Source organism: Chrysochloris asiatica, unplaced genomic scaffold (genome assembly GCF_000296735.1).
Source record: "Chrysochloris asiatica unplaced genomic scaffold, ChrAsi1.0 scaffold00066, whole genome shotgun sequence".
Lineage (NCBI taxonomy): Eukaryota > Metazoa > Chordata > Mammalia > Afrosoricida > Chrysochloridae > Chrysochloris > Chrysochloris asiatica.
This window is the reverse complement of record NW_006408584.1, coordinates 5,628,567-5,646,602: the sequence shown is the minus strand read 5'-3', so window position 1 is coordinate 5,646,602 and position 18,036 is coordinate 5,628,567. Positions and strand designations below refer to the sequence as shown.

General features: G+C 37.2%; 1 protein-coding gene and 1 pseudogene across 1 annotated transcript in view; one reads left to right on the top strand and one right to left on the bottom strand.

Moving 5' to 3' along the window:
- GALNTL6 (UDP-N-acetyl-alpha-D-galactosamine:polypeptide N-acetylgalactosaminyltransferase-like 6) overlaps positions 1-18,036 on the top strand; it is a 2,035,427-nt gene that overhangs the window by 22,479 nt on the left and 1,994,912 nt on the right. The window lies entirely within an intron of this gene.
- On the bottom strand, positions 11,621-13,300 carry LOC102818505 (annotated as a pseudogene).

The window sequence follows — 18,036 nt, the reverse complement described above, 5'->3', positions numbered from 1 at the left end:
ATGGGAGCAGAAAGCCTCATTTTTCTCTGACTGGTAGATTAGAACTGCTGACCTTGTGGTTATCAGCCCAATACAAAACTAACTACATGACCAGAGCACCTAGAAGTTGGTTTGTTGTTGTTGTTAGGTGCCATCAAGTCGGCACCGACTCATAGCGACCTTATGCACAGCAGAATGAAATAATGTCTGATCTTAGAATTCTTCAATTTCATCATTTTGACTTTAGTGGTAGGTTCATAATTGGAATAATAGTGGTATTCATTTTTCTTCCTTGTAGGTATAACAATCACAAATAGCACTGTATTTCAAGAGAGATCTTCTAAAATCTTAGTATTAAACTTATGTATTTCTGTTTACTAATTTTATATGGTAGCGTAGTGGTTACGAATCGGGCTGCGAACCTTAAGGTCAGCGGTTCGAAACTACCAGCTGCTCCGCGGGAGAAAGATGAGGCTTTCTACTCCCGTAAAGATTTACACCCTCGGAAACCCTGTACAGGGTCGCTATGGGTCGGAACTGACTCGATGGCACTTAACAACAACAACAACAATTTTATATGGTTTTTAATTTTTCATTTATTTTATCAATTTGTTCTTGTAGTGTTTTCCTGATTGCTTCTTAAGTTTTGCCTGTGCCTTTACCCACAATTTTTTCTCGATCATTCTCTAAATTATCAATCTTTTGAATTCCTTATCAGGTAGTTCCCATACCATGTGTTGTATTACATTTTCTTGCTTTTTATTTTGGTCATGTGTTTGAGCTAGTTTCTTCCTGTACGTTGAAATTATTTCTTGTCTCCAACACATATGTTGATGTGATCTTAGGTACTCACCACCTGCTTCCTGGTGGTGTGATAGAGACTGGAAGTGTGTATGTAGTTCTCTGATTGCTGTTTGTGTAGTCTAGTTCGGGGAACGGTTATCTGATGTTGACTACTGGTTATTGTTGATTACTTGACATTATAGCATTGGGTAGTTGTATTTTCCCTGGGCTGAAACCATAGGGCTATGACATTGTGGGTGGGCCGTATGGGCACAATTGCTGTCACCCCAAAACAAACAACCAAAATGATCTAATGAGGCTAAATTCACATGCCTGAAGATGCTGAGTTGGTATGCCCAGCATTTGACTCTAGGCAGCAAAGGCTACACAGAAGGGTGTGTCACTAGCTGCCTGGTGGGTAAGGACAGAGACTAACCAGGCCCCCAACCACTTGGAGGGCATAGGGGCAAAGGAAAACTGAACCCTTCTTGCCAACAACATCCAGTGCACGTCTTGTGCCACTGTGTCAACTGAGTGGTACCTGCAATAGCTCAGTAGGGCCTTACTGTGCCAAGCCAGCTAACAGTCCACTTGCTTGTATTACTCACCATTCCTGTTTGGCTTCTTCTCCCAGTTGGCTTTCAGTCCACCTCTCTGTCTTTTCCTCTGAAACTCAGAGTTCCAGGATTACCATCTGTATCAGTTGCACTTGGTGTCGCATGTCCTTATCGCAGAGGCTGTACTCAGCGTGTCTGGTTACTCTGCCTTCTTGCCCCAGCCTATTGTTATTATTGTTGTTTATGTGTCTATTTCATTTATTTTTTGGAATATAACTAGTGGATTATTTTTCAATTGCAGAAGCTTGTAGGGAAGAAATGTAGCCATTTCTACAATAGTTTCACAGCATTTAACAAGGAAAATCAGAATCATCACAGCTACCATCAACCCCTAGCTTTACCACTTATTGACAGGCAAAGAGCATTCTGTATGCACTTAGTACTGGCACTAAGTGATTCGATTTTGATAAACAATCAAAGAGGTTAGGAGTACATTTTAAAGGATTTGTGAGGTCATGAGCACATTTTTTCTGTTAAATTTTCCATGCTTTTCCACTTATACGTCTACAAGAATAGAGTAAAATCTTCTTTCAAAAAGATACAAAGTATTATAACAAAATATAAAATTTCAACTACGTTTTTTGGTGTGATTGTGGATATGATGTGAGTGTAGGTGTATGTTTGTGTGTACATGTGTACATTTACTGGTTCTTTTTGCAATTTGTTCATTAGTATATACACATAAAATGCTAGCTTATTTTGCATTTTTATTTAGAACTACAGTTTAACAATTAGAATTACATAATATGTGGGCTATAACATGCATTAATTAGATACTGTGGTTATTATATAGTATGCAATATTTGTAATCTCTAGTGGCATAGATCATTATTTTGTATTTTCATGATTTATAGATATAGCATTATTTTTAAAATCACATTCTCTAATTATTCATTGTAATGTCTTGAGAAAGCAACTATGATATATAGATTTATGTAATAAGTTTTCTGTATTCTTACTAGTGTATGTCTTCCATTTGTTACTTTTGTACTAGTGGTTAAGTAAATTTTATTAGGCAATCGTATCATGATTAAAAAACAAAACAAAAAACAGAATAAAGCAAAATTCCATAATTAACAAAGAACAACAACAACAAAAAAAAAAAACCTTGCCAGGGTTATTTTACATAGTCTTCTAGTTTTAAATAATGATAATTTATAGTAACAATAAGTACTGTATTAGTTTGTTAAGTGCCATCTAGATGGTTCTGACTCATAGCGACCCTAAACACAACAGGGAAACACTGCCTGGCCCAGCAGCATCCTTACAATTGCTATGTTTGAGTCCATTGTTGCTACTACTGGGTCACTTCAACTTGATGGGGGGGGGGGTCCTCTCTTTTTTGTTGACTGTCCACTTTACCAAGCATGATGCCCTTCTCCAGAAACCAATCCTTTCTGACATTTCCAAAGTATGTGAGATGAGATCTCGCCATCCTTGCTTCTAAGGAGCATGCTGGTTGTGATTTTTCCCTCACAGAGTAGTTGGTTTTTTTTTTGTTGTTGTTGTTGTTGTTGTTTTCTTTTGGAGTCCATAGTATTTTCAGTAGTCTTCTCCAGCACCATAATTCAAATGCATTAATTCTTCTACAGTTTTCCTTATACTTGTCTTTTAAATTACCTTTTACTTTCTTCGTGTATGACATTTTTAATGTCATCTCACAATGCTTTACTTTTTCTGTCGTTAACGTCTAATGTATCAAATCTGTTGTTGAGATGGTCTTTCAATTCAGCTGAGTTTTACTCAAGGTCATAATTTGGCTCTCCTGGAATTGTAATTCTCTGCAGCTGTGGTCTGAATTTTCATATGCGTAGTTCATGGTCTATTCCACAGTTGCCTCCTGGCCTTGCTTTGACTGATAACATTGAGTTTCTCAATCGTCTCTTTCTACAAATGTGCTCAATTTGTTTCCTGTTTATTCCATCTGGTAAGATTTATGTGTACAGTTAAAGGTATTTGTGATGGATAAGTCATTGGTCTTGTAAAATATAATCATGTGATCGCCAGCATATTTTTTATTATCAAGACCATTTTTTTTCAACTACTGATCCTTCCTGTTTGTTTCCAACTTTGGCATTTTTGTCACCAGTAATTATCCACTAAATGCATCTTGACTGCATGTTTGATCAATTTCAGTCTGAAGAAGCTGGTAGAATTATTCAATTGCATCTACATTGACTTTAGTGGTTGGTATGTAAATTTGAGTAATAGTAGTATTAACTGGCTTTCCTTGTTGGCATATGGATATTACCCTTTCACAGCAAGCATTATACTTCAAGATCTTAAAGTTCTCTTTTTCACCATGAATGCAATGGCATTCCTCTTTAGGTTGTTGTCCCAGCATGGCAATCCATGTGATTGATTCAAAATGGCCAATACCCATCAATTTCAGCTCACTAATGTCTAGGATATTGATCTTTATGCATTCCATTTTCAGACTTTACAACTTCCAATTTCCCTAGATTCATACTTTGTACAGTCCTCATTCTGATTACTAGTGGATATTTCCATGTTTCTTCTCATTTTAACTTGTACTCCATCAGCAAATGAAGATTCCAAAAGCTTTGGTCTATCCATGTAATTAAAGTCAACTCTAATTGAGGGGAAGTACGATGACTCCAGAGAGCCCTGCTGTGGCACTGTAGGATAATAAACTGGACTTCAAAGTCTGTTAGAACCATAAGGTCTGTTTGAACCGTAAGATCCATTTGAATTGTGATGTCAGTGGTCCAAATGCTCCAGCTGCTTCTTGGAAATGCTATACAACATTGCTATGAGTTGGAACCAACTTGATAGCACTTAAAAACAACAGTGGTTACTCAATAGAATAAGCACTGGACTTTGAACAACAAGGTTGGTGGTTTGAGCTGACCTGCCGCTCTGTGGGAAAACGATGAGGCTTTCTCCTCCCATAAAAATCCTCAGAAACCCTATGCATGGTCACTATGAGTCAGAACTGACTTGAAGGCATTTAATGGCAATAACTACTGCTACTACTACTACTACTACTACACTGAGGATGCTTTCCAATCTTAGGGGCTCATATATCTGACATTGGTCTGCTGTTATTCATAAAGTTTTCAGTAGCTAAGCATTCAAAAGTAGTATGCCTCTCTTTCTTCCTTGTTTGTCTTAGTCTAGAAGTTCTGCTAAAATCTATCCACCACTGGAGACCCTGTTTGTATTTAAAATCCCAACGGCAGAGCTTCACAGCAACATTACAGCAACACACAAGCCATCAAATTATGACAAACTGTCAGATGAGTAGCGGATAATGTTGTACATAGTTAAAAAGAATGAGGGGGGTATTGACTGGGATATCTGTACATTTGTTGTTAGTCACAAGTGAGTCCATTTCAACTCATAGCAAACCCATAGTACAACCATCCCATAGAGACTTCTAACTTGTAATCTCCAGCATAGAGATGCTAAAGCAAATGGAAGAAATGAGGAAATACAAAAAAAAAAAAAGAAAAATTCAAAGGTCAGCTCGAGTAAACAAAGTCAAATATTAAAACACAATGTACAAAGATCTGGAGTCAGGAAACCAAAAGGGAATAACATTTCTCAAGCTGGAGGAACTAAAAAACTAAAGAAAAAAATTCAAGCCTCCACTTTTGTTACTGAAGGATTTTCTGGGCAAATTATTGAATGATGCAGAAAGCATCAAAAGAACATGGAAGAAATACTCAGGGTCACTGTGCCAAAATGAAATGATTGGTGTTCAATATTTTCAAGAGGTAGCATATGATCAAGAGCCAATGATACTGAAGGAAGAAGTCCAAAGTGCATTGAAGGAATTGGCAAAGAATGAAGCACCAGGAAATTGATGGAATAAAAATTGAAACCTTTCAAGAAAGTGAGGTGGCACTGGAGACACTCACTCATCTATGTCAAGAAATTTGGAAGACAAATATCTTGCCAACTGATTGGAAAGGATATGAGATCCGTATTTGTGTACATTCCAAAGAGAGGTGACCCAGCGGAATGCCAAAATCATCACACAATATATACCATGCAAGTAAAGTTTTACTAAAGGTAATATAGAAATGGCTACAAGCATACATTGAAAGAGTACTTCCAGAGGTTGAAGCCAGATTCAGTTGAGGACATGGGATGTCACTGCTGATGTCTGATGGATCTTGGCTGAAAGCATAGAATACCAGAAAGATGTTTACCTGTGCTTTACTGACTACGCAAAGGCTTTCGATTGTGTGAATCTTGACAAACTATGGACAACATTGCAAAGTAAGAATATTCCAGAACACTTAATTGTGCTCATGAGGAATCTGTGCATGGACCAAGAAGCAGTTGTTCGAACAGAACATGGGAACACTGAATGGTTTAATTTAAGAAAGATGTGCAACAGGGTTGTATTCTTTCACCATACTTATTCAACCTGTATGCTGAGCAACTAATGCGAGAAGCCGGGTTATATGAAGAAAAATGTGACATCAGGATTGGAGGAAGACTCATTAACAACCTGCGATATGCAGATGATACAATCTTGCTTGCTGAAAGTGAAGAGGACTTAAAATACTTATTTATGAAGATCAAAAATCACAGCCTTCAGTATGGATTGCATCTCAATATAAAGAAAACAAAACTCCTCACCACTGGACCAATAAACAACATTGTTATCAACGGAGAAAAGATTGAAGTTGTCAAGGACTTCATTTTCTTGGATGAACCATCAACACTTACGGAGGCAGCAACCAAGAAATCAAACGATGTATTGCATTAGGCAAATCTGCTGCACAAGACCTTTTTAAAGTGTTGAAGAGCATAGATGTCAGCTTGAGGACTAAGGTGCACCTGACCCAAGCCATGGTATTTTCAATCACCTCATATGCATGCGAAAGCTGGACAGTGAATAAGGAAGACCGTAGAAGAATTGATGCTTTTGAGTTATGGTGTTGGAGGAGAATATTAAGTGTAGTGGTTACGAATCAGGCTGTGAACTGCAAGGTCAGCAGTTCAAAACTACCAGCTATTCCATGGGAAACAGATAAGGCTTTCTGCTCCCATAAAGATTTGTAGCCTTGGAAAACCTGTATAGGGTTGCTATGAGTCAGAACTGACTCCACAGCACATAACCACCACCATGGGCTGCCAAAAGAACAAACACATCTGTATTTGGAAGAAGTGCAGCCAGAGTGATTCTTGGAAGCCATGATGGCCATGCTGTAGCATGGGCCCTAATCCAATAAAACATGTATCCTTATAAAAAGAAGAAGGAAAACAAAACAAAACAAAAATAGAGAGCTATAAAAATATGTCTAGAATAAAGAACATCATGTGAAGACAGAGAAACAGAAAGAAGACAGCCATGTGACAATGGAGGCTGGATTGGAGTCATGCTGCCCAAAGCTAGGAACTCCTTAAGCTACCAGATCCTGGAAGAGTCTTCAGAGAGAGGATGGGCCTGACAACACCCTGAATTAAGACTTCAGGACTATGAAACTTTAGATACTATGAAACATCTTTAGTTTCTTTTTTCTTTTTTTTAATGCTCATTACATAAAACAACAACAACAACAACAACAACAACTACATTTTTAGTGGACTTAAGCTTTGTTTTCTTGTGATGGCTGAATTTCACATATCATAAAGATCAATTTCTGGCAAACATTTTCCCATTTTTTCCCTAAGAAGTCAATAGTTCTTCATACCCAGAGTTCATCACATTGAATTTATTCTTGGAACTCTGAAGCAGGAAAAGCACGCTCCCTGGGAAGTCAGAGTGAACATGTTTCACAGTAGAAATCAGCATCGGAAACAACCTCAAATTCATTAAATAAAAAAACTTTTATGTCTTGTTGGCAGGTAACCATAGAAGGAAGACTGTCTTATCTGAGAGAATGAAGTGAGGACACCAACTAGAAGAAACAACTTCGCACTCCAAGCCTATCATTAGACTCAATTCAAAGAGCAATTGCTCTACCACATTCATAGTTGTGTTTTCACAAAAAGTAAATACCTATGTAAAAATATCATCTTTTAAGCTCATATAGTTGTGGGTACACTCCCACTCTTCCTCTTATACCATTCAGCCTGTGTCTCTGTCCATGTATCTACTCACAGAACAGTGTTGTTCAAAGATTGTATATTTGTCACTATTTATTTCCATGTTCTTTAGTTCTGCATACTTCCCTGTATCTTTACCTGTCTTCACCATTTGCTAACCTCCCTCTTCATATATATTGATTTCTGCCTTCGTGCATATTGCCTTCCCAATCACTCTAATTAGCATGTGTCTACACTCTAGCCAGTGAATTATTTTCCCTTCCCTCCTACCCTTGGCAACCATAAAAAAATGTTTCTTTTAGTATGAAAGTCTTTTCTTGAGTTTTTACAATAGTGGTCTCATACACTATTTATCCCTTTGTGATTGACTAATTTCACTCAGAAAAATGTCCTCCAGGCTCATCAATATAATGAGATGTTTTTCAAAAATATAGTTATTCTTCAACATTGCACAGTATTGCATTATGTGCATGTACCAAAGTTTGTTTATCCATTCTTCCATTGATAGGCATTTAGGCTGTCTCCATCTTTTGGATATTGGGAACAATTCTGCAACAAATGTTTGGGTGCATACTCATGTCCTTGCTTTTATTTCTTGTGGATATATACTAATAGATGGATTGCTAGGATATAACATATTTTTATTTGCAACTTTCTAAGACAGCACTATACCATTTCCAGAGTGGTTGAATCATTTAAAGTCTCACCAGCAATGTAGGAGAGTCTCAGTCTCTCCACACTCTTATCAGCATATATTATTTCTTTTTTGTTTTAACTTTGCTATTAACGCTGGTGTGATATGATATCTCATTGCTGTTTTGATTTGCATCTCGATGTGGCACTGTAGGTTACTGGACAGCAAAGTCAGTTTGAACTTCAAGGTCTGCAGTTCAAGCTCACCAGCCACTTCTTGGAAACACTATAGAGTCATTATGGGTCAGAACTGACTTGAAGGCACTTAATAACAGCAACAACAATGGCTAATGATAGTCAACATTTCTTCATGTTTGTTGACTGCCTGAATGTCTTCCTTGGTGAAATGTCTTGTGCCAATAAACATGTTCTTGACTATATTTATGCCATGTTTGTCCCTATTATTTCACTGATGATTTTTATAATTCTAGGTTTTACATTTAGGTCTTCAATCCACATTGAGTTTGTTTTTGTATACATTGTAAGATATGGATCTTGTTTCACTGTTCTACAAATGGATTCCTACTTGGCCAGCACATTTTGATGAAGAGACTGTCTCTTCCCTATTTAATATGCTTTGGCCCTTTGTCAAAGATCAACTGATTGTATGTGGATTGATTTACTTCTGGTATCTCAATTCTGTTCCATTAATCTATGCATCTTTTGTTATACCAGTACCAGGGTGCTTTGACCATTGTGACCATGTAGTCAATTTTGATGTAAGGGAGTGAGAGGCCTCCAACTTTGTTCTTCTTTTTAAGTAGTACTTTGTTTATCCAAGGAATCTTTCCTTTCCATATAAATTTAGCGATCAGTTTTTCCATCTCTTAGAAGAATGATGTTGGAATCTGGATGGGTGATGCATGATATTTATAGATTGCTTTGGATAGTGTTAACATTTTCCTAATGTTAAGTCTTCCTATCCATAAGCATGGTAAATTGTTACATTTGTGTAAGTCTCTTGTTTTTTTTGTTTGTTTGTTTTCAGTAGTGTTTTGTAGTTTTCTTTGTATAGGTTTTTGTTCCTCTAGGTATATTTATTTCTAAGTATTTAGAAAATTGTAATGATATTGTTTTCCCAATTTTCTTTTCAGAGCTGTATTTATTAGTATAGAGGATTCCACAGATTTTTATATATTGATTTTGTACCCTATCACTGCTGAATCTTTCAATGAGTTCCAATATTTTTCTTGGAATTTTCTACAAATAGGATCATGTCATCTTCAAATAGAGAGAATTTTACTTCTTCTTTGCCAGTTTGGATGCCTTGAATTTACCTTTCTTGCCTTATAGTTCTGGCTAAGACTTTCAACACACTATTGAATAGGAGTGTTAACATGTACCACAACTCAATTGGTTAAAATAAGTTTCATAGTCCTGAAGTCTTAATTCAGGGTGTTGTCAGGCCCATCCTCTCTCTGAAGCCTCTTTCAGGATCTGGTAGCTGAAGGAGTTCCTAGCTTTGGGCAGCATGACTCCAATCCAACCTCCATTGTCACATGGCTGTCTTCTTTCTGTTTCTGTGTATTCACATGATGTTCTTTACTCTAGACATATTTTTATAGCTCTCTATTTTTGTTTTGTTTTCCTTCTTCTTTTTATAAGAATACACATTATATTGGATTAGGGCCCATGCTACAGCCATAAGACTTAACCTAGATCAATCAAAATAGAGTATCTGGGAATAGGATGCTGTCAGTGGTCATTTGCTTTTCCTTTTTTTCTTGTGGCTTATCTCTAAGTTGCACTCATGATAGTCATATGCCACAAGACTACTCCAAAAGTAGTACATAAGCAGTCTCTAGAATATGTTATCCTGTGTTCCCAAAAGACACTTGAAAATCATATTACTCCCTAAGATTTTCAATTTATTTTGAAAGAGGTCATAGAGACCAACTGACTTGAAGTGTCAGAACCTCACGTTGGGTGGTGAGGTGAAAGCAGCAATTTCACATGGGAGTTGGAGAGTGGGTATGATGAAAGATTAAGAAGAAGATCCATCAAATGAGTAACAAAGCAAAAGGGAAATATGGGAAGGAAGAAAACAAGAATGAACATTAGAATGTTAGATTGGAATTGGAAGTACCAATGTGAATTTATGTTGCTATTTTAATGTAGATTTACAAAATGTAAATCCAAATTTGTCCATGTAAATAATTAATTCAAAGGAAAAATCAGTCTCATATGGGGAAAATTGACAAATGTCACAATTAAGTGATTCCATTGATTTCCAGTATATGGGTAAGTTGAAATCATGGTCTAAATGTAGTGAGAACCCAGCATCACTTCTGTAGCATTCCTGCCAAAAATACATAAGAATCACATCATATGAAGCATTTCACAAACCCAAATTGATAGATATACTATAAAAATTTTTTTGCAGTCTTCCGAAAGCCAACATCAAGAAAGTCAAGATAAGTCAACCTATTTTGCTCTGAAAGAGACTAAAGAAATATGACAGCTAAATGCAATGCATGATTCTGAACTAATTTTTTTTAATTATTCACAAACATTTCCTACATAATTCAACATATAACAGAAAAATGGTACATCTTTATCTTTCAATTTGCATACAATGGAAAAACAAGAATATATGTATATATAAAATAAAGTTTAATAGACACTTGCAGGTTGACAGTGTAAAGTCTGTGGGTGAGACATTATCTAATAAAATAATAAGAATTTATATTCAGCATTGAACACTTTCACATCTCAGTATTATTCTGACTGATAAAACTTGCTGCCAATCAGGTTTATGGTATATACTTTCATCATTACTGAATTTGCAGCACTGCTCCCCATCTGTGTTGTCATTAATGACATAAAATGGTTGCAAAGTCGGGGCAAGCGTTTGCAAAAACACCCACCCACCCACCACCACCACCCCAGGCTTCTTTTAAGCATCCGAATATATGTGATCGAATTTCTTCCCAAAGAGTGGACTTGTCAAGCCATCAAATCACCAGCACTGAATTTGTCAAGATATTTTGCCTATGTCCAGGAAGAGATGATCTTCAATAGAGGAGCTGAAAATCAAATTTAGTGTTTAGTTTGGGTGTAGACTGGGGAATCAAGTCATTTGAAAAATGACTTTTAAAAAGAAAAAAATAAATAAAACGGATGACCAAAAATCGATTCACTAATTTAATTTTAAAAATCATAAAATGTTTCTTACAAAAGAACATTATATTGTGCACACAGCTCTGAATAGAATGCCAGGGACATTTGGATTATTGTTAATACTCATCCTCCCTGTTCCAATCCCCCAATTGTTACAGTGACCACAGAATCAAGGTGTTCACAGTATTAACGTGGGGGGATTTTTTTTTAACCACCAACAATTAACAAAAAATAAAATTCACTCAATCTTCTGCTGTTTCAAATTTTCTATGTTAGTTTTTGCACACCCTTCTCCCACCCCTGCTGTTTGTGAGGTACTAAAACATTACATCTGATGAATAGCAAAGATTTCACTACACCTCAAATGCAGAAAACCTATGAAGCAGAGGAATGTTGGCTTTTTAAACAGAAGCAGTTAAAATAAAAAACAAAGTAAAAAAGATGCAGGACTCCTTCAGTTCTTTACTAGTCTTAAAAAACTTTCCAGAATACTGCTTCACACTCTAAACAAAAGAAAAAATATCTTGCATTAGAGTCCTTCAACATCTGCATACTGCCTCATACTGTCCTGCAGCAAATACTGTGCATTCTCTATCTGGGCCTGTGTTCCTGTAATGGTAATGATGCGACCTTTGGACCCTTCTAAAGGTTCAGCAATTTTAATTGAAGCTCCAGACTCATGCCAAATTTGTTTAATCCACTGACCACCTTTGCCAATAATGGTGGTGGTGGTTATGTGCCGTGGAGTCGGTTCTGACCCATAGAGACCCTGTACAGGGTTTCCGAGGCTGTAAATCTTTACGGGAGCAGAAAGCCTCATCTTTCTCCTGTGGAACGACTGGTAGTTTCGAACTGCTGACCTTGCGGTTCACAGCCCTATTCGTAACCACTACACTACCAGAGTACAACTAGCCAAATCTTTGGGAATAGTTACTTGTGTAGTAATAATAGGTCCACCAAGATCACCACAGGAGCCATGACCCTTTGCATAGGAATCATATCCAGAGCCACCCTGTGGTTCATAAGCCATCTGCCACTCTGACACATTCCATGTATCTTCTGCAAAATCCCAAATTTCATCTGTACTAAAGCCAACCATGACATCATAGCAGTCTCCTGGTCTCCCTCTTCTGTCATAAGCCACTAGATCTCCTCCTGGAGGTGGTGGCAGTGGAGGAAGCAGAAGATTCTGAGCTCTGCTACCACCTGGGCCACCTCATCCAGGAGGTGGTGGAGGAGGTCCTCGACAAGGGCTCATATCATCATAATCTCTTCTAGATGGAGGCATTGACAGCCCACCCTGACCAGGAGTCATTCTATCAAAACCATCTCTTCCTTGCATGGGAAATCCCACAGGACGCCCATGTCGGTCATCTAACATCATTGTAAAAACCACCATTATCATAGGTTGCATTGTAAAAATTGGGATCGGAAGTCTGTGCACGTCCTTTGATGGGTGACTCAGATATAAGGTCAAGGATGATCTTTATGCATTCTACAACCCTCTCAGGTTTTCCTGTCAGTGGAATGAGGACAGCATTCCTGGAATAGCTTGATTGTTGTCTGAGTGTTCTCTCATCAAAGTTCTTTGATTTTAGCACCTGTGACCCAAATAATTCCTCCCGCCAGACTCTGATGAATCAACAGCCTCAACTCACGGTCAAAGTCGCTTCCTTTATAGTTTTGGTAATTTAAGCATTCCAACTGCGCCAGATTCAAGCGGGAGCTGGCTGGTTGCAGTGGGTGATGGCAACTTCAGGCCCTCTTCTAAGGTAGGGATGATTTTCTTCAGAATTTCTCCAATTGTTAGAATATCTGCACTGATATTCAATATGCTCCCGGCGCCACTGAAGTCAGGGACTGAAACACTGGCATTGTACTCTGTGCGAAGAGGCTTAATATTCTTGCCTTCTTTCTCAATCATTCTTGCTCTGAAGCAGAATGCACAGCTCAACTATCTCCATCAATGTTCCTGGATCTTTGAATGCCTGTTCCTGTTCTATATCTTCTGCAGGGCGTTTACCAAATTCACCATTGTTTTCAGTGTTGGGGAAGGTTTCTTCTGGCTGTTCACCTTCCATTTTCTTGTATTAAATGGGCACTCTGACCAGTTATCCATGCAGAGCAGAACTGAAGTATTCTGGGAGGGACCAACAACTGACACCATAGTGCTGCCGTAGCCATGCTAAGTCATCGTCCCTTCAGGTCTGCTCACAGCTAGACCTGAACTAATTATTTTTATAGAAGGTATTTTAGGACATTTGGTGACTCTTGATGGGATCTACAGTTGAGATGATGGTAATGTATCCATATTAATATCTTGATTTAGATGGTTGCCTTGTAATTATGGAATCCTGCTGGCATAGTGGTTAAAACCAGCATAGTGGGTAAAACAGTCATATGCTAACTAAAAGGTCATTAGTTCAAACCCACTAACCTCTCCATAGGAGAAAAACATATGTTAATTTGCTTTCATAAATATTTATAGCCTTGGAAACACTATGGGGCAGTGCTACTTGGTCCTATGGGGTTATTATGAGTCACAATCAACTTGAGGACCACAACAGATTTATTTTAATTATGAAGGGTCCCTGAGTGGTACACTGGATTTCCAACCAACTAACTAGAAGACACCTCAGAAGAAAGACCTATGGTCTGCTTCAGAAAGTTCTCAGGTATAAGAACCCTATGAAACTGTTCTACTTTGTATGAATAGAATTGACTCAATGGCAATAAGTTTGGTAATTATTATGTAGGACAATATTAATATTGCAAGCAATGAGACATAGGTCAGCAGCTCAATATTATTGGTCCCCCCCCCAAAAAAAGTATATAAAATATTTGTAAACTTTTCCAAAGTTTGAGAATTTCAAAATAGTGTAAAGGGAACATGTTAATGAGGATGTCATTAATTATTTAATATATTCTCCATTTAGAAATAAGTATCTAACTCTCCCGCCAAATTATTCCTAAGACATTATTTTTAAAGCTAAGGGAAAAAATGTATTTTTTCTCTTTGATAAGTTGGTATACTCTAGCCTGGACCATTTGAGTTATATCTGGGGCTATAAGAAAGCACCAAGATAAATGCTGTACACGCAGTGACTGGGTTACAAACAAGATTCATTCCTAACATTACAGATTTGTAGGTAAGTCAAAACAGAATCACTTCATTCTTATTTAGCCTTTCCTTGGGATTTAAAAGTTTACGTTAGAATTTAAAGGCCATACATTAGGATTTAAAAGCTGGACATGCAGCATGTGACAGTCATTGTGATAATGAATTTGCTGCCTCATGGAGTTTGTTCAATTGTTTCAAATTGAGGACAAATTTACATAAAAATAAAGGGCAAGGAGTTCATAAATTGGATGTTCTCTTAACAGAGACTGTCTGTATTCATTTGGTATAGTTTTCCTCATTAAGTATTCTCTGTATAGTTTATTCCTCCAAACTTTTATCTATTTCTTTCTTTTTGTACAGACAGAAAATTTCAAAACCTATCATTTCTGTCTTTATATTTTATTTCACCATCACCCCTCATTTTTTTTATCTGGTAAATTAGCATTAATGGTCTTAACAATAAATACTGCTATATTTTTTCTCTCTCACAGGCCATACACATGATAAGTTTTCAATAAATCATCACTGTTGAGTTAAATATTGTTGTTATTATTGTTGTTGGTAAGTGTCATGTGACCCTCTGTACAGGGCTTCCAAGGAGTGCTGGTGGGTTTGAATCATCGACTTTTTAATTCAAACTGACCTTTCGATCCAGTGCATAATCCTGCAGCACCACACCAGGACTCCTGAGATAAATAGTGTTATTGTTGATGTTAATGTCTTGGAGTTGGATCTGACTCTTAGTGACCCTGTGTAGGGCTTCCAAGGAGTGGCTGCTGAGCTTGAACCACTGATCTTGCGGTTCAAACTGACCTTGCAGTCCAGCATATTAATCCACAGTCTCACACCACGATTCCAAGTTAAATATAAGCTACTGTTTTTCCTTGTGGCAAAATCATGTTAGCATAAGCATTGATGAAATCTGTTCAAAGCATGATTTTTTAATACTAATCAAACATCCTGGTTTTTTTGGTTTTATTTTGCAGTGTTCAGCTTTATAAAGTACAAGTAATTTAGGATAGGCATAAAAATGGTAGCCCAGGTTTGAAGATTGTCAGTATAAATATTAAAAATGATATACACATAGAATGGTCTCATATCCTTAATTCATACTTCTTTAGTGGGAAATGCCCAGAAGTTTGATGGGCAACAGTAAGGAATATGATAGGTCATAGGAACAACAAACAAAGGAAGCACAATGTTTTAAACTGCTTTGCTTGGAAGGAGCTGCGTCAGCATTACACCTTCTACAATCTAAAATCATTCTTGTTCCTCAGGCACTTGTTTTCTTTGTATACTGATTATTCAGGCCTATTCCAGCACACATGCCGTGACTTACCATATAAGTGATAAGAAATAAAATGTAGTGAAAAAGTTTCAAACTGGACAAACTGATTACATCAGACTAAGAATGATAGGGCCAACTTCATTCTCATGAAATGTCAGATCAGTATGTAAACCATTTACATACAGTGTGTCAAGGTGTAAATGATTATTCTGGGGAAGAATATGATTATACCTAACCAAACCAGGGACACCTGGTGTGACACTGTGTGTTAGTTAATACACTGGACTGCAAAGTGTTGGTTTGAGCTGAAAAGTTTGTAGTGTAAGCTCACCAGCTGCTCTTTGGAAACCCTATACAGGGTGGCTATGAGTAGGAACCAAGTCTAGGACAATTAACAACAACCAAACCAGGGGAACACCGTGGCTCTGTATGCACAGGACTTCGAAGCACAGGGTGGTGGTTCACGCCCACCAATTGTTCTGTAAGAGAAAGGTGAGCTTTTTGCTGCAACAAAAATTTAGAGCCTTGGAAACTCTCAACAGGGTTGTTATGAGTTGAAAGCAACTTGACAGCATTTAACAATAACACCAACTCAACAAGTCAGGATGCAAATCATTTGGGAAGAATGTGTAAACAATTTCCACAGCCCCATCCAATTAACTACAATCATGTACAGGTGACTACAATTCTATGCTCAACTATAATTTAACAGGCTGGTTGGTTTCTCATTCCTCAGTGATAACTCACTCTCCAACACCAAGGTGTGACCTTTGTATTTCCTTTATATTTCAAATAACTTCAAGTTGAAGCTGATCTTATCTACAATCAGCCCTTAATCCTCTACCTTTCCATTGGTATCTATGTATATATAAAGATTCCTTCTGAACTGTGCAGCACTTTGTAGTTTTACTTAGTGCTGCTCAGCTGTAGGAGTCCTGGTGGGATGCTGTAAGATAAGCACAGAACTATTAGCTAAAAGGTTGGTGATTCAAACCCACTAGCTGCTTCTTGGAAACCTTATACAGAATCATTGTGAATTGGAACTGACTTGATAGCACTTAACAATAGCCAAGCTATAAGAAACCCTGGTGGTGCTGTGGGATAAGCACTGAACTGCTAATCAACTTCCAGTGGCTCTGCAGAAGAAAGAAGAGGTTTCTGTTCCTATAAAGACTTCCAATTTTTGAAACCCTACATAGGATGATTATTAAGTTAGAATCAATTTGATAGCACTAGGGTTTTTTTGTTTTGTTTTGTTTTGTTTTTGTTTTTTTTCTTTTGCCCAGCTATAGCTCTTGAGGCACTGTAGGATAAACCCTGGAACTACTAATGCAAGGTTGGCAGTTCAAATCCACCAACCACTCTGCAGAAACATTACACAGTGTTGCTATAGTTTGTAACTGACTCAATGACACTTAAAAACAACCACAACATAGCTGTTCTGTTGTGGTGGTTGTTAAGTGTTGTTGAGTTGGTTTCAAATCATAGCAACCCTGTATAGGGTTTCCAAGGAGCAGCTGGTGAGTTGCTGTTGGCCTCGTGGTCCAATAACAGAGTGAAATATTCTTTGACAACATGTACAGGATTTGTTTTTTCTCATGCAATAATTTAGAAAACATGGTTCATAGAGAGGTTTACAGGTTTGGAGAGGAACAAAGGCATATCATTTATGGTTATGCCATCATCTTAACAGTAAATAAAAGAGCCCTTCCAATACTGCATGTTTCTAATCAAGTTGGAATCTGCTTTCTCAAAATTTATAAATAGACTTAGTTTCAGTCTTGGTCATATATGTACATATGACTTCACAATCCTGATATTTTTAAAACCTGTTTTCCTGATTAGTCAATAATGTATATGAGAGGCAAGACTTTTTAAGATATTTCTTCTGCACCTGTTTTGTTAGGGAAAATTAAGACATAATTCTTAAATTTATGCATCAAATTTATACTGTCCCTTCCTTACTTTCTATATGTCCGTCAGCTTTGTTATTGGTGATTCTCTTTATACCCATCAACCCAAACACACACAGACACACACACATAATTGAGAGCTACATATTGCTAGAAGTTGAAGGGATAGCAATAAAGGAATTGAAAAGGATAAGAGTAAGAAAAAGAAATGTAACAAAACTGGACATGACAATTTTGAGTTACCAAGGTTAAATCTAGTAGATGAAAATGCACAAGCAGAAAGGTGAAACCCAAGATTCATTTTCTTAATCTTTCTAGGCCAAATAAAACTGAATATATCATGTTATTTAGGCTTTTTATCATGCTTTTCATTTTAGCAATAATTTATTCATGAGACTTAGAGGCTTTGCTTTATTTTGGCACCATTTAAATGTATCATATCTTGACACTTTTTCCCTTCTCTTCAGGCTCATTCTACTCCATTGTAATTTATTT